Source organism: Amyelois transitella, chromosome 5, assembly GCF_032362555.1.
Source record: "Amyelois transitella isolate CPQ chromosome 5, ilAmyTran1.1, whole genome shotgun sequence".
Taxonomy (NCBI): Eukaryota; Metazoa; Arthropoda; class Insecta; order Lepidoptera; family Pyralidae; genus Amyelois; species Amyelois transitella.
In genome coordinates this window covers 7,686,283-7,710,946 of record NC_083508.1, presented here as the reverse complement: position 1 = coordinate 7,710,946, position 24,664 = coordinate 7,686,283, and the positions used below count along the sequence as shown (strand labels likewise).

The 24,664-nt window shown below is 34.0% G+C and overlaps 1 protein-coding gene across 6 annotated transcripts in view; it reads left to right on the top strand.

Moving 5' to 3' along the window:
• The first annotated feature begins 1,027 nt into the window (after window positions 1-1,027).
• The window catches only part of LOC106131880 (potassium voltage-gated channel subfamily H member 8), a 62,772-nt gene continuing 39,135 nt past the window's right edge, over window positions 1,028-24,664 (top strand). For all 6 annotated transcript variants that reach the window (XM_013331141.2, XM_013331140.2, XM_013331139.2 and 3 more), the window contains exons 1-2: window positions 1,028-1,233; window positions 3,653-3,841. The gene's annotated coding sequence lies outside the window, so the exon portion shown is untranslated. The remainder of the gene's footprint in view (window positions 1,234-3,652; window positions 3,842-24,664) is intronic.

The following is a 24,664-nucleotide window of genomic DNA, read 5'->3' as shown; positions in this document are numbered from 1 at the left end:
TATTTTCTCATAGAAATTTACTCATGTTGTTTAATGACCATCTATTTTAGTGTAACAAATGCGTGTCTAATAACGGAGAAATGTTTTTAGGAATTGGACGTGTAAATGAAGATTACACATAGTACTCAGACATAATTAAGTATACACAACAGGCACTTAAATAAAAGTAACTAAGTGTCATCGTATATTTTTAGATGTTAAATAGTTGAAAGTTCTTACTACTTATATAAGATTACCTATATGTATATACTTTATTTAAGCTACGGAAGAAGTAGGTAGCTGGCAAGACATACCGAACGGTGAGTGCTATGTTGATTAAGTAGATTAACTACTAAAAATTTTCGTTTATGTTAATATAATTGCTTTTAAATATTTTCCACCTCAAATAATTCAAATATTTAACTCAAAAATCTTAACCTCATTCAATGTAGGTACTGCAGCAATAAATTTTCTTAAATTTGTACATCTTTAAAACCAGAACTTTGAAAGAAATGAAAATAATAGCATACTCGTAAAACAAGTGAGAAAGAAAATTTTAAATTACCATAAATGAGACATTACCATAGAAATTGTCTTTAATATAGGTACTCTTGTTTCTCGTTAGCAGGTATAATAGGTATTAAAGTAAGATTTAAATGTTCCTCGTTCTGGAGTTATTGATTTATCTACTGGAAAGATTATAAGTCTACGTAGCGTGTTCATATTAACGGTTTCTGAACGGGAGAAATAAATGAAATTTCAGAAGCAAAATCATTTATCGGTGCTTGTCGAAGACGTAGGTAAACACAATCCAGGTGTGCCATTTTTTAAACTCAATCAATGAGGTCTTATTGAATCAGGGTGGAAAAGGCAGCTAGTCATGGAAAGACGACGTTGCTATCGTTAGATGCTGACTCTGGAGACGATAATGAGGATGTAAATTGGCGTGTGCGGAGTAAGCGGGGGTGTGGGGGGGTGGGGTGGCCCGGGCCGCCCAACCTGTGGCGTATCTGTTGCGCCGCCCGGCCTGAAGTCTGCCAGTCGCCGTCGGCCGCCGCTCTCAGCCCGTGCCTTCGCCGCCGCGGCGTTGAGACTCCCGCCGAGTTTTCCGCTCGAAAGCACGTGCCGTTTTCCTGTGAAAATCCGACGCGATCCCTGTTTTATTTAATTACTTTTTATTTATAGAAAATTCTGGGTTTAATTAATGAACGTGCAATTTTGGAAGTTAACGGATTAATCGTATCTGGATTCACGGTATGAGACTTCGGTTAAACATAGAACATACGTTATTATTTATAAAAATATGTTAATTGTTGTAAATATGTTATTACACGGTTTATAGGTAGTTTACAAATTGAAATTGTTTTTAACAATTATAAAATACGATTATATTAATTTGTCTGCCTTATGATTTTAATGATTCGCAATTTTGTAACCAATTGACTGTTTTTATAGGTAGGTATATACCCCCTTAAACTGTTTAGACATTTTCATCTGATAAACATCATCATATTACTTATGTACAAAATACATAAAATCACGCCTCTTTCTCGGTGGGGTAGACAGAGACTTCACCACTTGCCACGATCATCACCATATTATGAAGATGTAAAATAAAAACTGAAACAAAATAAAGAATTCTTAACAGACCTTTTTTATTGGTCTTAATAACTTTTTGCAAAGAATCAATCAATACATATTTACTCTTTTTTAATGAGGACCGACTGACGGACAATCAACTTACCTAACAGCATCGTTTTTGGGTGAAAGAAGCTAAAGTTTGGTATGTGCATGGTTGAGATAGGTACCAGTATGTAGAACAGTAATAAGATAGGATTGGAAAGGTAAGCACTGAAATTTACTAGGGTGAACTGCGAGCTTAAACTAGTAGTAAATAAAAGGGCATTTTTTGTTTAAAATTTTATTCCACACATAAGAAGATTCTAATTTCGAATTTTTATCAACCAAGTAATTAAAAACAAAAGAATTCATGATGAGAAAGTGGTAATCAGCCCTATACAAGACATTGCTAAGTATGTCAGTCAGCAATGTTAGAAACATTTAAAAATGAAACCTCTTCAATTGTAAACAATGCCTCATAAGTTACTTTAGCATCTACGCGTTGCATCCCACGCTTCTCATTAGGATTACCTTACCTTGTCAATAATTACTAACTATTATAGAATACACTTTACCTTTAATTAAGTGTAAATCTCGATCAAAACAACCAGGATTGCATGAAGAGAGTTATGATGTGGAAAGAAAGAAGGACTGTGGCAATTAGAAATATGTATGTACCGAGTCTACCTACGGAACGGAACGGTCTCTAGGAAAGAGGCATCATTTTATGTTTGTATGTGAATCTTGGAAATTTTAAGCGGGTAGTTAGTAGTGTAGGCTAGCCTCTATTTACGCGTACACAATGGAAGACCCTTCCTCGGAGCCTCGGGCATCCGTCATTACGCCGTTCCCTTACATTGATCTTCCCGCCATGGCTTTCATACCATTGTGTTATCTTGTTACGTTATTGTTAACAAACTTCAAATATTTTCAATGCCCGAAATTAATATTTTCGTTTTTGAAAATAGATCGATGATCCACCCCCGTTAAAAGTTCAATAGAAATAAACTCTTTGTTCAATAGAGTGAGCAAAATAAACTTTGTTAGAATGACTTCGTAAACGCGATTTTTTTTTTTACACTAAATTCTTTCTAAATTCTCCCCTATACCCGAATAAAGAACAAAGCAAGGATCAGGTAGCACTCAGTATTCTTTTAATATCATCTTGATTGTAAACCGATTAAGAACTTAATATTCTGATTGTTGACTTACCTATGATACGACAACCAATTGGTGCTTTTGTAACCGGGTTTTCAGAAAAGATAATTCACGTCTTCATATAAAATGAAATAAGTAGACAAATCTAACAGTCTCCAAAAGACTTGAAAGCTATTTTCACAACAGCATCAATACCTATATTTCCCACTTGCTGAGAAAGTATGTGCGCATGAAAGTGAAAGTTTAAAAGCAGATGCTATCGAATCAATTACTTATTTATTGATTTATACGCGACTCTGACCGCGTGGACTTCGGTTACATTACGCAAAAATGTGGCTTAAAGTTGTATCACGTCATCACAAAAAAATAAGTTTTACAGTAGTATGAAGCAGATGGTAGTTAAATTAGTTTATAAAATTATTAATATAAATTTAAATATTGGTAACTGTGAGTTTGCGAAATAATTTTATACAAGAGAGCGCCTTTCACAACCATGAATAAATTGGTTCCGCTGCCGTACTTCGTTCCGTTCAGCTAATGCTAATTTTCGATTTCAATCCCAAAAAAGCTTTGATTCGAAATCACATCATCATCCTTCAAAACCAATGCCGCAATTGCGAGTGACCCGACCAATCCCAGTAATTGAAGCCTCTACTAACTTATCAAAAATATTCACTGTTATCTCATATCTGATAACAGAATCAATACTATTAATGTCACCAATGTCATAGGCTAAGTATTTATGTCACTAAAAAATTAAGACTTAATAACAAAAAATAAATACACATTACATATCTAATATACACGCTTTATATGATTTTCTATTTCGGTATATATTTTTAGAATGTTTCGGGTCATTAATTGGCTAACTTCTAATTTTGTTAAAACTTTTCAGGGGCAATTATTTTCTTTAGAGGACTTGTGAAGTGCTATTATGTGATTGTGAGTTGGAGACAAATCTGTGAGGAGCAATTGTTGATGTTAGTGTAGAGTGGAGAATATTGTCAGCGGAGCGCCGATGGCCGGCGGGGCCCGGCGGCGCTAGATCGATCCGCATCCCGCCTCTCCGGCGCGGCTCTTGTTCGTAAGTGCACCACATTGCATGCATGCAATCTCCTCGTACACCCATTCCATTTCCGAACGATAATTTTCTCATTCCGGCTACATGAATCACAATAATTGAATTAATGGTCTGCTAACGGACCGATATTGTAGCGTGTACCAGGCATGCATTTTGATGAAATGATTATCACGAAATGGATTGGGTGTTTCAGTTTGATAAATTGTTATTTTATTAATATGGATTAGTAAAACTATCTGCGGTAGTTTAATTTTAATAGTAGTTTAATAGTTGTAATTGTAGTCTTTGCCTAGCCGTCCGGGACAGAGGCTTCATGTTAAGTTACAAAATACGTAAGAATCTGTTTAACAGCAGACTAAACGTCATCACCTAAGCCAAAAGCATTGGTAATTGTTGTTGAAACTCACATTCAAAAATTATTACAGGTATAAAATGAACTAGTAATATCAAATGTGTATTTTATCAGCTTATAATCACCAAATTACTGTGTCAGCGTAAGTAAGTAGCGCCCGAAATAATCCCCAGTACATTACCACATGTCGCCATAACTGTTTACTTGACGACACTTGCCCGGATTATCCTCGACCAAACGATGCTCGTCCTTACGTGCTGTATGTCAAATGAACCACTCAGAATGGGAATGGTTATTATTCTTTCCTATTTACAACCGTCCATGGATGACTGCCAAGGCAACAATAACGTATCTGTTTCTTTTAAAACTGTATGCCTATCATAAATTAAGTCAGTATGTTTGGGCGTTAGGAACCTCGGTGATTACTAACACAAAAATACTTTCACCAAAATACCGCAATCATAAAACAGCATGGCGAAAATCTTATTTACGTTACACTACAGCTCGGGAGAAATATTTACGGAAGCTCATGCTATACCTAGATCAAACACTCAGTGACGTTGTAGTTGAGAGCGCTGTTGTGGCCAAAGGCGGTTATCGAAGCTGAAGCACAGTCTAACATGATGCAAAACGAAAATTGAAAACGCCTTTTTTAACAAATTTTTTTTTTTTACAATTTCCGGACTTCTGGGTACAATTTATAGTTTAGTTACTGACATAATTCAGAACTGGGTGTATTTGGAGAAAACGAGTTGACATTTAATATCTTTATTATTTTGACCTTTGCCTAGATGTTAGTAAATTATAGAAAAAGTGAATAATCACGTATACGTAGGAACAGAGTAAATATGGAAGCTACACAGTATACCCTGAATTTATTATAACTGAACACTATAGTATTTAAATGACCTGAAAGTACCTACCTTGACGTTCTGCCCTCATATGTTTAAATATTGTAAGCACTGACATAATGTGGCTACGCTACCTACATATATATACACATTAAATGAAACCAAACATTGTAGGTATTGTTACTATTTGACTGAACAATCAACGCTTAGGAATCCTACCAGGGTCTCTATAATGTGAAATTAGTTATTCAGATTTCCATACCAGATCGAAAATGTATTTGACAATGCGTAGGTAGAGTGTACACATATATTCTTTAAGAATAGTATTAACAATATGGCGTGCGGGGGCACAGGGTCAAATTCTATCTCGGACATGTATTAATGACTTTTTTGTGAGTTATGTACACCAGTATTAGTGCTAACCAATGCTCTTACGGTAAAGGAAATATACCGTGAAAAAACATAGAGAAAACATTGTCTTGCACATTCAGGCAACTGAATGTGTAACATGATCCAATATGAGTTAGGTTCCATATACATATATTCCATACATTTGCGTAGGTCAGATAGAAGTTGTTAAAACCAGATTCATGTAATGCAGGAGCACGTTCTTAAAGGCGCACCCCGAGCTCTTTTCCAGAATGGTGAGGATATAACCTAATGGCAGGAGGAAGAAAAGTATTTTGTACTAAGAAAATACTATTTTTCTCAAAGCAAGGGTCCCAATGCACTTTAACTTCAATAAACAGAATAAGTTAGCAGACCTGGGATTGTCATTTCCTTTCAAAGGAAGGGGACTCGTACGTCGATGTTTCCTTTGGAAAACTTCCGATGTCTTTTTATTTTTGTCTGTATAAGTATAATTGAGATTTTTTATGAGTAACTTACAAAGAAAATGAAATAAAAAAATTGGGTTTAAATCTTGATCGATTTTATTTCTACTTTTATGTATATATTTAATTTATAATATATTTAATTTACTAAGTTAATCAGATATACGAGTAGAATTATAGTTGATAATATCAATATGATCTGCATTATCTATCTTTATTTTAATAATATGAATATCTTTTCTATTAGGATTAATTGAATTGTGGACGATGTAGTAGATATTCCACCATTTACGTAATAAATTATTTTAAGAGTTATGTTTAATCATTTGTTTTTGGAAATCCATCCATGTCACATCTGATTAACTGAAATGTCTGTGATCTACGCTTTGTGGTATTCAGATTTATGTAATATAACCGCAATTTGGTGATGACTATGAATAGTTCCCTTACTAACTGTAGGCTGTAGGTAGGACGCTTTTCAGCCCAATGGGACTCATATTACATCATAGATACGGGACTAAATTCTGTTATAGAGCCCCGGTTCCACAAATCGCAATCGTGTTACTATGCCGTCCTAGAAATTACAAAAAATGTAACATTATGTGAAGTTGATATCTTATCAACTTATAAGCGGAAGAGTTAAAACTACTTAGTTAAAATATTTTTGTTATCTAACACATTCATGGACGTCCCCACCCATAAATAGATATTGAGGAAGTATATCTATACTTATATTATAAAGCTGAAGAGTTTGTTTGTTTGAACGCGCTAATCTCAGGAACTACTGGTTCGAATTGAAAAATTGTGCGTTGCGTTGAATAGACCATTTATCGAGGAAGGCTTTAGGGTATATCACATCACGCTGTTACTATAAGGAGCAAAGAGATAATGGAAAATATGAAAAAAACGGGGAAAATTATTCATCCTTGAGGGCTTCGATAATGCCCAAAATAACTTTTTCACGCGGACGAATTTGCGGGCACAGCTAGTATATCATAATTTAATTGATGTTTCACGTAATATCCAAGTTTTACTCTACTGTACAATTATTTCTGGAAGAAGTTTACCAATTTAATAAACCTAGGCTTAAAACAAATTGATAATAGTCCAACGGCTACATTGCTTTGTAATTTTGATGAAGTAAAACAGAACGATACAGGAAAGATCAAAAAGTTTTTGGCGAAATAAAATTCGGTAAAATATAATCGACCCCAATATACACGTCGCCCTGCTACGAATTATATTGTGTAGCTACCTACTGCTACGACACGCTACGACAGAAACAGATAAGAACTATACACTGTTATTTAATTTGAAAATGTTTCAGTAGTATATAGGGATGTTATGAGCTTGTATGGTTTTTGTCCCTTTAGTCGTCTTCCAGTTATTAAATAAATATTTAAGGCTGTTTCTTCGTGTCGTAACTATTTTTTTTTTATTACAAAACATGCATTTAAAATCCAGTCAGCTAAACGTCCAGTGGAAATGAGAGACCCCGTGTACTTTGTATTGTTGAATAAACAATTTCAGTTATAAAAAATAAATAGGTATATAAAAGTTTGTAATATTTTATATGCGAAGTATGAGATCTCACTGTGGAGAAGTAGGGACGAGCACGAATTGCTTCGTAAGCGATCTGCAGCGTTGAAAAATGTCATTCATATACACATATTTATCTACGAGAAAGTATCCACTAAAGTTCGCTTACTACATTCAGGAAAGTCTTAAGAATTCTTGAGTAAGAAATTTCAGAACTCTCTGTACTGGTTACCTACTGGTCAGTGCCATGCGGCAGAAGTTTATAAAGTTTGCATCGGTGGTAATATTGTTGGGAAAAATGTAGGTAAAGTTGCATTTTACCTCGTAAGCTTACAATAAATCTTACTTTTTCTTTCACAACAAAATTAAACTAAGATAAAATTATAAAATGTACACTGTATGACATTTTATATGCATTTTCATTGCTTTTTTGTTTTATAAATTAACTACAGCGCGCCCGCTAAATCCCGTCAACTTCTTTTCCCGCAGAAATTACCAAAAATTATATTACATTCTTTTCTAGTTACAATCTACCTTACTGCTAAATTTGTTTTTTTATTGACTCGGCAGTTTTTGAGATTTCGTATTCCGTGAGTAAGTAAGTGTTTTTCGCTTTTATTAGCTACTTACCTACTATAAAAAGATAAATTGGTGCAAGTGCTAAATAAATATTCGGTGAACTATTAATTATAGGACTAGTTTAGATTCTTAATAACCTTGCTAAAGCTAAATATCTCAATATTTAAATGTCTGACATAACCATAACAATTATTTCTGAAATGATCAAATATATCGCTTGTTGGCAGCTGCTACAACGTTACAAATATTCACAGATTACGACTGGTTTACCAATGAAATAGGTGTAAACTACGGTACATATTCCGGACTAACCTAGCTCTAGATCTGATATTGTTTATAGAACCTTACAATTAAATGTCGGTGCTACATTGCGCTCTATTTCAAAGTGATCTATTTGAACGTACGAAATTCATCTTTCTTCTAACGTTAATCCCGATATCATCCTCACCTCTCTGGAGAGCAGCCCGGGGTGCTTTTTGACGTAACTACAAATCATATAATAACGTATTCCTTACTATCACTTTAACTGTATAAAACCCAACTGTGATATTAATGACACAATTTAGAGCAAGCGCCGGCGAAAATGAAACTCATTATCAACATATTGATGAAAATTTCACATTACCATTACTCTGATATTCAGTGGAATGTATTTTGAACATTATTAACTTGACAGACAATAAAATGTAATTAGGATATAATAGAAGAAATGTAACAAAAGATTCGAATCAACTTTGTGTAAGGCGTAGATGAAAAGGCGTCCCTTTCTTGGTTTAAATTTAATTAGGACAGTATTTCAAGCACATATAGACCCAAGTGGTAAGATTCGTTAATGGGTTTCCTTTGTTTTGAGGCTTCAGATTCAGATAGAAGCTGAGACAATTTCCGGGAATTAACACCATCTTATCATCACTTCATCGTTAAATGGTCTTAATGGTAGGTATGTATTTAGTTATTGACCTTATGCTAGGAAATAAAAAGTCCTAAAGTTTAAAATGCTCGTGTTATTCATTTACAGCAAAGAAGGTGAATGGACAGGTACATAGTTACCTACACGGGTAGCGAACTCTTTCATATGTTAATTTTGCCAGAAAATTGTGAAGTAAAATTTCCATTAGCTTATTTTTAAAAATAATGTTAAAGTTATATTTTTAAATTGTACCTGTGCTGAATTCAATGTTTTTTTTTCTTTAAATAGAAGCGTATTAAAATACATGCTCGTATAAAGTTGTCTCTATGTGAATCTCATCTCTCCTTTTAAGCCATTCGGGATTTTATTTATTTAAGTTGTTTTAGACTGTTGGCTCTGTCTACCCTGTAAGTTATAGACGTACTATATGTATGTTTGTTTGTTTTGTAAGTATAAAGCAAGTTCTAGGAGTATCATGGTAATGTTTGTTGGTTGTTTTGACTTTTAAGTGAGGTTATGGATCTAATTAAATTAAGTTCTAATTGATTATTTTACGTATAATAAGGTTTTTTATATTACCTTTCTGTAATAATTTTCTGAAATGATTTAACGTTTCAGTTATTGCTTTATCAATTTAATACAGCTTTCATCTTCATGCCTTTCAATGTTATGACGAGAAGCAAGTTAAAACAAACGTGCACCCGGGGCCATTACTTACCAAGCGACTCCCTAAAGTAGGTCACTGTGGCCCGAAATTACGGAAATGTTTCACTCTGAAAAGATATGAAAAAAAAAGAAATCTGCGGTAAAACTTTTTGGGTAAGAGTCACTCACTGCAAATAAATAATTATAACAATTTCAAAGTCACATACGGCCTCTGTGGCGCAGCGACGGTACGCTTTTCTGTGACACCGGAGGTCCCGGGTTCGAGTCCCGACCAGGGCATGATGAGAAAAGATTTTTTTCTGATTGGCCTGAGCCTTAGATGCTTATCTATGTAAGTATTCATGATTAAATATAGGTACTATCGTTGAGTTAGTATCTGGTAACACAAGTCTCAACTTACTTTGAGGCTAACTCAATGTGTGTAATTTGTCCCGTTAAAAATGTTGCCGCTAAGTGTTTAGCAGAAGTAGCGAAGGAATAACTACACTGCGCCGTTTTCTTCAACAAATCTGTTTTGTTCAATAAAATCATATAACGTAAATTAATATAATAAATGAGTAAACCAACGTTAATTAGTTGCTAATATCCTATTAAACTCTGAGTACTATTGAAATCGACCCCGAAGGATGTTACACACGTAGGCATTGAGGCTGAGCAAATAGAGTTCTCTCGCTGCATTATAATATCTTCATGAACATGGTTTAAAGGTGGGTTGTCATTGAGACGGAATGAAATGGAGAAAGACCGTGAAATAATAAATATTTCCACTAAACTAAACCTGAGTGGTGTGGAATGCTGCAAAACGTTGCAAAGCGGAGTGTCTTGTCTAATTCATGCCTACGAAATACAATTGAAAATTTAAAAACCTGATAATAAAGATTCTATTAGGTATTTATGTGTTAATATACATATTTGTTTAAAGTCCTGTAACGGACCGTATTGATGTCGTAATTGGCGACTAAAGCATAGGCTTATATACTTGGGATTCTTCTGTTAGGCGATCAAAGCAAAAAACGATTTTAGGGAATGTGGCCATTCAGTCTTTTGAAGACTGTTAGCTCTATCATCCCCGCAAGGGATATAGACGTGATTATATGTTACGTTATGTTTAAGATAAAATATGACTAAAATGGCTTTACCTTCATTATCTCTCTGCCAGTATCCAATCAAGTTCTTCTATGCTCGTCTCTGCTTTTCTGTATGGCATCTTTACTCCGCTCTCGCTGTGCAGATTTTGTATAGGTATTATAATGACAAATTTATTAAAATGCTTTATCTCTACTCCGCCTCATTTAAAAACAACAGCTTTACTCTTGTTAGGAATGTTACCTACGTTAAGAGTTTACTCAAATCATTATTATCTTAGTACTTACGTTTAATTGAACTTATCTACTGCATTCTCTTTCTATCATATTTGCGAAGTCTCTATTGCTGGAAGCATTCTCCGTTTTTTTTTTTGGTTGGCGTACGGAGTCTTCTATAAAAAGACTGATTACTTTTAATTTTTAAAAAATCTGCCGGATCTGAAGCGCTGTCAAGTCAAGCGAAAAAAATAATTGCCAACAATATTTATTTTAAACGAATGTTCGAAATATAAATAGAACTCTCATCTATTTTCATACAGCAAGCCAGAGAGCTAAGATTAGTTTATAAACGTACTGCTCACTCTTAGACCAATTTTTATTGCTCCCGAAAAGTAAGCCAATTAACCAGGAACGAGGCGAGCCGTGTTGCATTGTTTCCAGACTTTGGTCAGATGCCAAGCCGCGTAACCGACGAATCCTAATTAATTAAATACTTAAAGGTTAAACACAAAAACATCTTGAATCATAGGAATTTAAGGTCCAATTAAAAGTAGGTATACCTACTATTTCTTCAGCTTGTTTCAAGTTTGTCAGTTCAGTCAGCTTTGTTTCAAAGCTGAATGTTTTATTAATTTACATATAATAAAAGATAATATTATTCTGATTAATATTTACATATAAATCATAATAAAAGGTAGTTTTTGAAGTACGAGTTTGCCCTAATTTGTCATATTATTATGATTTTATCTATATCGTATTTGTATGTTTCTTACACTGATATATAAAAATCATGTAGGTCATTAGTGAAGGAATTTTCAAACAACAACAGTGGAAATGCTTCGCACTGCGAGGAATTGTTTACACGGACAAATTAATAAAACAGAACATTTCCTAAGACTAAAACAAGTAGTTAAAGTAAGACACAAACACAACACTCAATATTTGTTTAATATGTAATAAACAGCTGTTTGTGAATTTCTGAAAGCTTAATAATAATTCAGGTACCCTGGATCTACGGATCCCTGGGGTTAACACCCCGCTACTAAGGCCGTCACTTCTTCTATTCGTTGATATTTTCTTTACTGGTAGAAGTAGGACTGGAGGATTTGCGCAAGTTTAGCTTTCAAATGAGTCAAGCAGTAAAAGGCGAATATTATGTGATATCAGTGCCAAGTAGAGATAACGCGATGGCACTAATAATATTCCATACTAGTTCGACTTTACTTACTCGACTCGTTGGATCGAGTAAAACTCGCAATAATCTTAGTCAATGAATAGATATTATATTGGTGAAGAAAACTGGCGGACACTGCATTTAATATTTGTGATCGTAAGTATTAACGTTTCAGGCAAAATTACTCTGTCTAACGTCGGAGCAAGATTTATGAGTTCAAATAAAATTAACACCGACTTTTCATTGGTGTAAGGAATAATGGTCAATTCAAGGCTAGTCCGTGTGCGGATGTTGATCAGCTGTCAATGTTCAGTGACGTCATCGCCTAACTGTTCCCTCGATTCTGGCACTAAACCGAATAGTAAACTAGGGGACATCCGCTTATAAACTAATAGGTTTTATTATATCACACGGGAGTTTAACTGGGGAGAAAATTATCATAATATATTCTTTGTGAATTCGCATGTTATGAACTATACAACAAATAAAGAAGTTCTTTTTTTTTTCAAATACAACAAAAAAAATTGTTCATTCCCATTTTCATATACTTAAATCGGTTGATGTTCGCATACATTATACCTTTAACAGACTTTCATACTCGCAGAACAAATGCGCTTTATTGATACAATGAGAATTTTCATAGCACTTTAATTCAATTAGGTACTTGATAACTCGCACTCTAATAGATGGTAATCCTCTTAATCTACAAAATTTCCAATAATACTGAAGCGGTTGTTCAGAACATTACAAATCACAGCAAAAAATCACTACATAGAATCAATAGATTGTTCATCCGGAATAATTATAGTACCACGGTTAATACCACAGGTTAATACTGAGCTTAAGCTTCTATACTCAATATAGGGTTATTTATAACTTGCCTTTGTTTCACGCTACACCAGACTTATTGCAACGTGCAGTTCGCATCATAATATGAGGAGACTGTAGAACGATAGTTTAGAACATTAATCTCGTCACTCAGAAAAAAATATATTAAATTCAATCTTATTATATCAAGCACAAGTATAAAAATATGTTTTCGCACTCCAAAACTCAAACTGCGACTTAAATAAAAATCTTATTGTGTTCTGTTTTTACATGTGTTACTGTAGAAATTGAACGGCTGACTGTCTGCAAAATGCGACACTTATGTATTTTACCTATATTTTTTCTCTAATGTGAGAATCCTGTAGTCTCATTATTTAGTGCTTATAGTAACACCAAAAGCTGTGTTGGATCGCCGCCAACAGCAAGCGACATTTGCTTTGATAGTTGCGTTTATTGTTCATCACTCATCATATCTGTTTCATTAGTTTATTCACCTGCAACCTAAACTTTTATCGCTTAAAGTGAAATAAACATATGTTATAAAAAATTAAAGAACGGCTGTACTATTTGCCGCTTGCTGTTTACAATCTAACTGAATGATTTCCGATGCTAATAAATTTGTTCTGGTAGAATGTAGGTAAACCATTATATGTCTACTACTTTTGGCTTAAAACAGATGGTGTGTTGTTCTAGTTTGTTAAAAATAGGTAATTTTCGTCAGATATTATATAATTACATGCAAATATAATGAAGCTGTTACTGTTTTCAATTTGTTATTATTTATACAAACGTGATTGGTATCTTTAATATGACCATACAGAAAAAGAATTATGATTATTATGTATTTTTGTTTCTGGGATAACGAGAACACGAAATGAGATAAGGAGAATATTACAGTATCTTTCAAAATATTATAAGTTATCTAGCCACACGAAAGCTTGCTAAGCCAGCTACAATTGAGTCGGACAGTGTGTATTTACCTTAACACGAGCTATTTGAAGCCATTTTACACACCTTCATAGTGCAAAATTATTGCAAGATGTAACTATTACATATTTTAATTCCCAGATAAACTAAAGCCCCAAATAAATACACAACAAAAAAAAAATGTCTTAAAAGCAACAATCATTCAAAATCTTCGGTATTACAATAGGCAATACTTAAATTTTTTAAAATAATGTACCGTAAAACACTTATTACATACTTACTAATACTTTAAAAAGTTGTTCAATTGTTTAACTTAACTTACTAAAGTTTAAATTTGTTTGATTTATTTAACACTATGTGGAACAAACTACTCGTAATTAAATCGGTAAATATTGTTTATTGAACTTGGCACCCATTCACAAATCAATACTTTTGGCAGTAGAGCCAGCAATTTAGATTTTTAGTTTTATTATCTGTTTGTCTCTTTATTTTATTTTAAAACTTCCTATGTAGGTCCATGTGGATACAAAAATATATTTGTGAATAATTTCAATCATATTTTCTTCGTTGGTACAATATATACCTCCGTAAGTAGACACTAATTTTGTTTCGTGCACATGTAAACCGATTAAAAAAAAAATAGTAGCCGGCGTTATATTTTCCTCCCCAGCTAACTTAATTACATACGCTCCTGCTAATAAACGATCGATCGAATTTAGCTACGTGCATCTCGATTTACCACATACCATACCACCATAGTTTTGTTCGTTATTATAAATTTTACTATGTAACCAATAAACTATAAACCTGAATAACATATAACGTAACCGCATTTGTCTGTTTTTTTGGCTGAGTTGATAGGTTCGGTAAAGGTCAAAAATGTATCAATGGATAGGCCTTTAAATATATAAGTCTTAATAACTTTCCATGAGTAGTATGATTATTAATTGTCTTTATTATATTTAGTAGTAGGTAACTTCATTTTAGCAAACTTTACTTAAAGTTATTACAAACAAAGATAGATGATGAAACTTTCCATGCACTCTTGACCCCGCAGCATTAAGAAAAGATGTACTTTACAGGATCGTATTTCATAGGATGTATAAAATATGACACAGGCAGGGGCTGACTTTCAAATAGGGTCATATGTTCTTGGTATGTGGTGATGAAAGTCTTTTAACTATAACTATTAATTAAGTACAAAAGAAGTATGTCTTTAAGACCAAATTTCACCTTTTTGCCTTCGAATCCCGTTAAGAACATAGGACTGACTCAAAGACTTTCAAGCTATAACAATATGACACACCTTTATGTGTTAGTCCGTTCTATAGTGATATTATTCAGGTCTTATGAAAGTAGGGGGGTAAATTAATTCACGAGCACGTCAAGCATGTTCCCATTGTATTATATTTAGTTTTTTACATAATTTTATGTGAAAGTGGAAGTTTACTAAATACTTAGTTTAAACGTCCGAAAGTATTTCTTTCGCAATTAACTTAGTGAAGATTTCTTTCACTATGATTTTTTTATGAAGAAAAATGAATAACTATTTCAACACGACTTATAATTTTTTCAGTGATTTAAAAAAAATTCAATCATATAAACATCTTGTAATAACACCTTTGATTCACATTTAAGTCAGGTCAAACATTCTTCTATTCACATTTAGTCATGAAGAGGATTAGTATTAATTAATTTATTTATTGTTGTATAATTATTTCACGGTTGTGTCCATATCATCTATATCTTTGTCGTATCTAATCGTACCTTATTTCTGCTCTATATGACATATCCATACTAATATTATGAATGCGAAAGTGAGAGTTGTGCTTCATAGTTGAACCACTGAACCGATCTGCAGGAATTTTTGCATACATATGAAAAGCTACTTTGATTATAATATTGGTAGTATCTACATTGCAAAGCTCTATGAGTTTAACATGTAGTGTGACAGTGTAGTAGGATGATAAGGAATCGTTATGTACTTTATTGATAACAAAGTGTACTGTAGGCTGTTATCTAAATTACTTGATTAGAGAATTTTACTGAGGATGTAGAAAAACAAAGGTATATGACAAAAAGTCCTCAAACAGCATTAGTCTCGGTTACATTCCCACCTCTCTGAAGAGGAGCCTGGATTCGACTTTGATGACCATAGTCCTGGACTCTAAGTCATGTTTTGTACACAAATCTTCCTAGCCTAAAACCTAACATTAAGTACATATGGGGTCACGTCTATGTCCCTTGCGGGGTAGACAGAGCCAACAGTCTTGAAAAGATTGAATGGCTACGTTCAGCTATTTGGCTTAATGATAGAATTGAGATTCAAATAGTGACAGGTTGCTAGCCCATCGCCTTAAAAAGAGTCCCAAGTTTGTAAGCCTATTATTATATAACATTAAGTATTTTGGATCATTGTTACTTTTAATGTCCTAAATGTGCAGGTTTTCCCTTACCAGATAATAACCAACAACATACGCAAAGCACAGAGATTTCCATATATTCTCATACAAACAGGGAATTTTGTTTATACGTAGTCGGAATTGCTCGAAAAAAGTAGTAACAATCATAAACTCAGCTTTCTTCAACTTTGGTTCACAGCTCACATTTTACTGCACACGCATTCTATTCTCCAATACTCGTAAGTATATTTAATTAGTCCTATTTCGTTATAAGTTTCCAATTTGTCAAAGGCAGTGAGTTTCAGCACAATTATCTAACTAAATAAGGAGACGGTCCTGGTCGGTCTCTAATGGGAGTAATAAAATTAATGGAAGCCAAGGGATGTTCGCCCGCGGGCCAGTTTAACAGTTGTTTTAAATTGCTATTTATTAAGCACAAAGTTAAACCAATAATGGCTCGGTGTTTACAGTAACATAACTTTTATGGTCAAAATGTATGATTATCATAGAAGTTAACATGTCATTGTGGAGAAATCGTTGTAGTTTTATCATATAATTTGTATTTTTTTATATTATTGACACCATCTTTTCTGCTATTAAACATTCGGTCGATGACAGAAAGCACTTTATTCGTCAAAAAAAATTAATGAACAATGACTAATTTTTTAAGTTATTAAAATCATTAAAAAACTTACTTGATCTTTATTTAACTTTAATCAAAAAGTATCTTTTTTACTCAGTTTTTCCTGGTATCGACGCTTCAATTAAAATACTTTTGCACTACTATTTTGTAGGTACTTGTTTGCTTTGCTAGAAATACGTTTTACATAAAAAAAATACCTTGTGCCCGATAGGGCCATGACATGTGTAATTTGTTCTATGGTTTGGCTAGACTATATAATTCTTTCATTCTTTTATTTATAAATATTTTCATTCTATACAATGGATATTAATTTAAAGATATAAAGGTACTATTGTATATAATGTTTTTATTTGTATTATCATAGTTAAAACCAATTATAAGTAGGTACTTTTAATAATATACTTGATCAAAAATTTCCTACCTTTCTCATTATCAAAAGACCTCTCCAAACCCAACTTTTTCAGTCGCAGCAAACCCCTTTCATTCGGTAATTATTGCGGTCTTCAATGGTGGTTAAAATTATGCGAGTGACCAAATAAATTTCAAATACGCCACATACGAGTTTTCCTTAATGTATGGGCTCGGTAACTTACGCTTTTAAAACCCTGTAGGTATAACGTGCTGGCAACGTTATCATACGGTAACATTCAGTCCGGATTTCGGGTGTTCACACCAAATCTCACGTACACACTTTTGCAACTAGATAAAGGGTTTATGTCCGCTGACCTTATTAGTTATTCCCACACTAAACACAAGTTAATACCGACCATTCAGGAGTCGCATCACGCTTTCATGAGCACACACCCTCGCCTTCATCTAAATAAGTAGTTCAGCAGGTTATTTCGTACAAAGGTTAATTAGGGACTGACAGTTAAATGTTTATTTTGCAGGTGCCAACATTATCCCGTCATGAAATTCGCTACTCGTTTAAACGATTCAAATTGTAAATCTATATACTTCTTATAAGCAAAATATTATTGAAGATTTAGTAAACATCGTATCTTCATGTCACAGGATCTTCTTGTTCTTATCAATATAAAACAGAAACTCGAGTAAGATTCTATGTAATGCACCTATGTTGAAATTATTCCAGCAAATACATGTGGTCTAGTCTCTATTGATAGATTATCTGACAGTTGGTTGACTGTAATTGGAAGCCTCTGTAATAAACTATGCCCGGCGTTATCTAGTGTAGGCACTCGGTCACAACCTTGTTCGCCCACAACCTAAAGCTTGATTGAGGATTTTCATCCAATAGCCCAGTTTGTGCAGACATTTCGAAGTACTCTAGTTCATATCTCGTATACTTAGCTCTTGTCGTTCATATCTCATTGTGTCGTCATGTTTGTATGTAATGTAAATTAATCCATTGTTCAAACATAGGATTAAAATATACATATATTGCGGAACTAAAAAACTAAGTTGACTTTACGCGTGTAATATTCAAGTTTATTTTAAAGGGACAGAGTACATTTTCTATTATTTAAATAAAATAGTTCCTTTTATTTAGAGACTTACAGAACAATTGATATTTAAACAGCTAGCCCGATTTACTTGAGACACATAATATGACCTCAGATTGAAGCTATACTAATTACTTGTACTTTCCGAGTTCTGACCGCATCTTCACTATAGTTGAGACAAAGGGATAAGAAATTAAACCCGTCCCTTCCTCAAATAGGACTCAATCTTGTGGTAAAACTTTGATCTCATAAAAGCTACACGTATGTTCCTAAACGACAATAACGTATGTAAAACTTTATAACATACATACATACATATGGTCACGTCTATAGCCCTTGCGGGGTAGACAGAGCCAACAGCCTTGAAAAGACTGAAAGGCCACGTTCAGCTATTTGGCTTAATGATAGAATTGAGAATCAAATAGTGACAGGTTGCTAGCCTATCGCCTTAAAAAAGAATCCCAAGTTTGTAAGCCTATCCCTTAGTCGCCTTTTACGACATCCACGGGAAAGAGATGGAGTGGTCCTATCCTTTTTTGTATTGGTGCCGGGAACCACACGGCACAACTTTATAACAATGATCATTTTGTAGGATTTAACATATTTTTCTCGTACTCAAAATTCTGTCTAATAAATTGTCCTGAGTATGTATATTTAGACCCCTGTTAAAATATTTTCAGTAGTTAGCAAGGCCAATTGTATGATTCAAGTAACCAAAACAGTGTAGAAATAAAACAGATCTTATCACACCAAGCCTGACGAATGACTTCTCATAAAAAGCTCGTATATTAAACCGATTCATAATAAAAATGTATACAAAAGCTTATCTGACTAAACACAAGATGAGCTTTGAGGATTTGATAAAACAGTAAATAATTTACGGAAAAATATCTGAGATCTGTTTATAAACAGTAGACATTAAATACAGAGTATAGAAATTTAAGTGGGAATTCTCAACCCACCCCGACGATAAAGGTTCTTCCCGTTCTTGATTAAAATAAACGACAGATTAGGTAGGTATATTGTTCAATTGTTGCTGTGACTTACGACTGTGTCCGCTGTGTCGAAAGCTACGCGAATTTGGACGAATATGTTTTTGATGAATAAGTTATTGTATATATCGATTATTCCATTTGCCCCTTTGAAAAGTCGACAAATTTTTAATCAGACAAACAAGAATTATAACTTTGTCAAGACTAAGAAGATATTTAATGTTACTACCGTGGAAATCGCGTCACTAATCGTTCCGCAAAAATACCTAGTTACCGCTGTATCGTAAAAGCTGTACACTGAAACGGATTATCTTTAGAGTTACCTAAGGTAAATGAGCCTTCAAGAAAAAGAAAGTAATATTGCAGTTAACGTAATCTATTGTACTGTTTAATTAAAAGATTCTAAAAGAGGTCCATAATAAACTGAAGAAACTCGGTGCCGACAACGGAACAAAGTTTTTTCTTCAGGTGAGTAAATCTTCATAATTAACTCTTCATTCCTTTCCATAAATTACTTATCACGCAAATTGAATTAAAGCGGGCCTGAAATTTGAGTATTTATTTATGCATAATTTATTCTGTTAAAGTGTGATTGAATAAATTTAAATATGACTATTATGGCTTAGATTGGATATAATATATTAAATAACTTTGTATGAATTCCACTGTTAAACATTAATGAAAAATATTAATGAGGCCTCCTTCAAAGAACCATAACTGGACCTTTTTGGAAAAATAATTTTTGTGAAAATATTACTAGGTAGGTAAATTGTATATGATTTAAATTGCAATTAAGTAAATGACATATAAATATCAGCCTTAATCATCATCCTTCTGACATCGTCACCCCTCTGGGCAAGGAGCCCGAGGTGAAAGATCCTGAAGTGAGTAATCAGGTTTGTAGGCGACGCGACTCCCGTTTGACCTTATTAATATAAAAGAATGAAAATGATGACGCGGGCTAATTTTATCTTATACAATTTAAGTGAATTTCAAATCATCAGAGTAAATTCAGCATTTCGTTAAATAATTTATGCAGAATTACGAATTAATTCCTGGAAGTGGCGTGCGCTAAATGGATATAAATATTTCAGAAGCAAATTGAATCGGGAGATGGGGTGACCGGCACGAGGGTCGGGAGTCGGGCACGAGACGGGTTCTGTCAGCAGAAATATTGCCGGCTTTGAACGGACTCCGTATTATGAAAATCCCAAGCGTTCTTGTATCACCTACATATCATATTCTGAAGTTGTGGCCGTATTTACTGATATAGTTGTACTATTGTTGTTTATTTTTAAAGCTCTTTAAATTTTTAATGAATAAACTTAGATATGTACCTTATCTTTAAGCATAAGTAATTAAAAAGTACTCATTTCCATGGCCCTAAAAATACGATTTACCAAGTAGTCTTGTAAAATTCAGTAAATACCTACTATTTTGTTGACACTATTTTTGAAATTTTAAGTCTCCCTCAAGTCAAGGAAGTTTCCAAGTTCAAGTTCACTGTATAAAGTGAAATATTATTAATGTATTTCATTGAAAGGCCAAATGGTGCATGTTTAACATGTACTTGTTTGTACTTTAGACAATTCAGGTTAATTCCATAAAAGATAAATCGATTACTTTCGATATTGACGTTAATCGGTGTTTCAAAGAAATGTCAAGTGGCCATTTTTTGATGCCAACTTTCAAGTTATCTACTGAAATTAGATTTTATGCCAATATCGAGTAAATACGAAGTTCACTTGAAGTGAATATCAAATAAACGTTGTACACCCTAGACGGTTATGGAAAAAGTTTGCTTATTAAAATGTCCAAAGAACTTAGAAATAGGGCTGGTATTTTGTTTGCATAACTTCGCAGTCTAATAAAACTTTAAGCTATTCACATAATAAGGATTTGCTAACTACCTAACGAAAATAGTGGTCTATTTTCGTTTCGTCATTACAAATAATTACATATTGATGAACTTGCACTTTCTTTATACTTAGTTTAGTTATACTTTTATTATATGCCACATTATTTTTTCATATTATAAAGTGCCCTTTTTTTCTCTGTCTGTATGCGCTAATCTTGGAAAGAGGGTTTTCTGAGGAAGGTTTATATGTACAATACTACTGGTGCGAAGCCAAGGCGGGTCGCTGGTAGCAATATAAAAAAGGTGGAAGTATAGATAATATTTGATACCCGATATCAAATTATATAAGATACCCGACAAACAAAATGGTGATGTATCCATTCCACTCCTGAACTGCCGAATTAAAGGTGGGCTGCATAAAAACGTGATAATGAATGACGATAATAATCTACTTTACGTATAACACAAAAATAGGTAGGTAATACGAACTTATGAAAGGCCTCAGTAGCACACAACAAAGATCTAATCTTTTTTTCCCTGCGTGGTATTAGTTATGATTATATCCTCACCTCTTTGGAGTGGAAAAAAACGCGGGATGCGGCTTTGACCGTGATCCTGGATTGGGTAAGTCAAGTTTTTACACAAAGCGACCTCCGCAAACTTTGCAGCGGGTGCTAGCCCGCTAGTTACACGTATCTACATAGTTGGCTGAATATGCAGGTTTTAAAAGCATAGGTTCGTATTCAAACATAACACAATATATACATATATATGATACATGCGTTCGTTTATATAAAACTACGTGGAAAATACTTATTATGTACCTAATTATGACGTGAACTTATTTGGGATATTTCCGGTGTATAAGTACTTACACGCCCAGATACATCGATATGAAAAGTAAACATAGGAATAATCTATTGATGCAAAAAGATACGAGTATGTTTTGTCGTTATGTTATCATCAAAATAAAATCATATACCTACTGCACGTATGTTTATGTTGTGACGACATCACTAACGTCACAAACCATCTGTCAGTCATAGCGAAGAAATTGACGCGCTCAGCCAATAGCAGCGATGAATCTAAATCGCACAAACAAAGATTTCACGGACTGGAGCGTAAAATAAAACCTCGCGGTTCCCAAGGCATTGCACCTAGCCTGACGAAAGAACTTCCCTTTTATGGCGGTCGAGCCTGAAACATCGCTCCGCTACAGTGTGATACCTACTATAAAGTGACTTGTACATTATAAAGTTAGACGTAGTTGGAACTGTTTTTTGTGCCATCACTGCTGTAGTGATTCGCATACCCACTGGCTTATCGGCTCTTAGACACACACGCTCACTGTACCTTCCATTATGAACTGCTGTCCAAAATCCATCATGGTGGCATGTGTGCTAGAGACGACATAATACTTCCTTCTCTTTCACTCTTATACATATGCACAATTGCACATACACTAAAACGCCATCAGTCGTAAACTATTCAATTATTCATAAAAAGGTAAATATAAACATTCAACAACTATGATATATGCCTAAGACTATTCCAATAAATATAAAGCTAATTAGTTTCCTTCGAAAAATAAATGACACCACCTTACATAGCAATATTTCTTTTCTAACAATATAAATTGGCGTTTACTGTAGTTCAGAAGCGGATATTAAGTTGATTGCTATCGTAACAAAACACAATGCTTCGACTAGACCACTCCTGTGGCCCGAACCATTTATTTGGTGTGTGACAGTCAGACTGTCGTAGTAAACGGAAATTTGACATGTACGTTTCTCGAAGAGTGTAGGGACGCACTACGAAACTATTTATCTGATTCGTTTTAAGGTCGTATTTTGTTTAATAAAGCGAGACTATAACAGTAAGAAACGTACCTCAAAAACAAACATACACGCATATAGTCTGTACATACATACATGTAGTCACGATGGGATGGGATGTTCCCTTGCGGGTTGGACAGTGCCAACAGTCTTGAAAAGACTGAAAGGCCACGTTCAGCTGTATGGTTTATGATTAAATCGAGATTCAAATATCGACAGGTTGCTAGCCCATCGCCTACAAGAGGAAGCCCAAGTTTATAAGCCATCCCTTAGCTGGCTTTTACGACATCCAAGAAAAAAATATGGAGTGGTTCTATTCTTAATTGCCGGAAACCACACGGCAATTTACAATAGAACACAAACAAGACTAGAACAACAATTACGAATATACGTACCTCAAATAAAAGCATTTATTTATTTTATTTAAAACTTGATTGCACAAAAATAATGTACAAAGGGCGGACTGAAAAATGCTGTTTGGCATTCTCTACCAGTCTACCAGCTGACGAAACAGAATTTTTTTAAGTTGATGGTGCGATAAAGTGCACATTATGCTTTGTAGTGCATATTATATTCAAGTGAAAATTCATAATTATTAACATTTAATAAATCGCACTAAATATTAAATATATTCGAAAACACACAAAAATATTTCTATGAAGATAACTCAACGAATAAACGGTTCTTTTATCTTCAGTCCCTATTAAGAAGTTCCTTATAAGTTGAAATGTGACAGTTGACCACGTGTAGGTAGTATTAAATTAAGTCACTCTGTTTACAATAACGCGACGCGTCTCGTCCAGGTATGTCTAGTTCAGCCAAATTTGTGAGTAAGTATGTACATACATATAATCACGTCGATATCCCTTACGGGGTAGACAGAGCCAACAGTCTTGAAAAGATTAATAGGCCACGTTCAGCTATTTGGCTTAAAGATAGAATTAAGATTCATATAGTAACAGGTTTATAAGCCTATCCCTTAGTCGCCTTTTACGACATCTATGGGAAACAGATGTAGTGGTCCTATTCTTTTTTCTATTAGCGCCGGGAACCACATGGCACCATTGTAATTTATTTTTTTCATTTTAAGTACGTAAATGCTTTATTGTTCAATAAAGGTGTACATTACTCTTAGAACAGTATTAAAGTATTACAGAAATATTTCTGCTTCGACAGATGTCACCATTTGCCTTGTGCAGATTTCTAAATCTCCATGGCATTTTAATAGAATCACGTAATCTTTTACGTACAATCCAGTGAGCTTTACACTCTGGTTAAAATGTTTCCTCTTACGAAGACCGCTGAATGAGTCGGCATGCCTGGGTAATTAACGGGACGGCGGTGTCCCGAACCTGTCCGGGGCAAGCCAGATAATCCAGCTTTAGCATGATAAATGTAAGGGTTTAAATCACATGTTGGATATTTAGGGCGGCCCGGACTGTATACACAAGGGAAAAATAAACGATAAAAGATATAAAAGTATATTAAATGTATAGGTGTGTGTGTTTGGTTTTATTTTTATACCAGGTGACTTTTCACCAGCCAAATTTTATAAGCTGTTGTTGTTCATGAATCGTCACAATTTTGTCAAGAAATCTAAAGCGAAAATATTGCTTTTAAGGTTCAATTAAAACATTAACAGTGGTAGTATTAACTGCTTTCTTACTGTG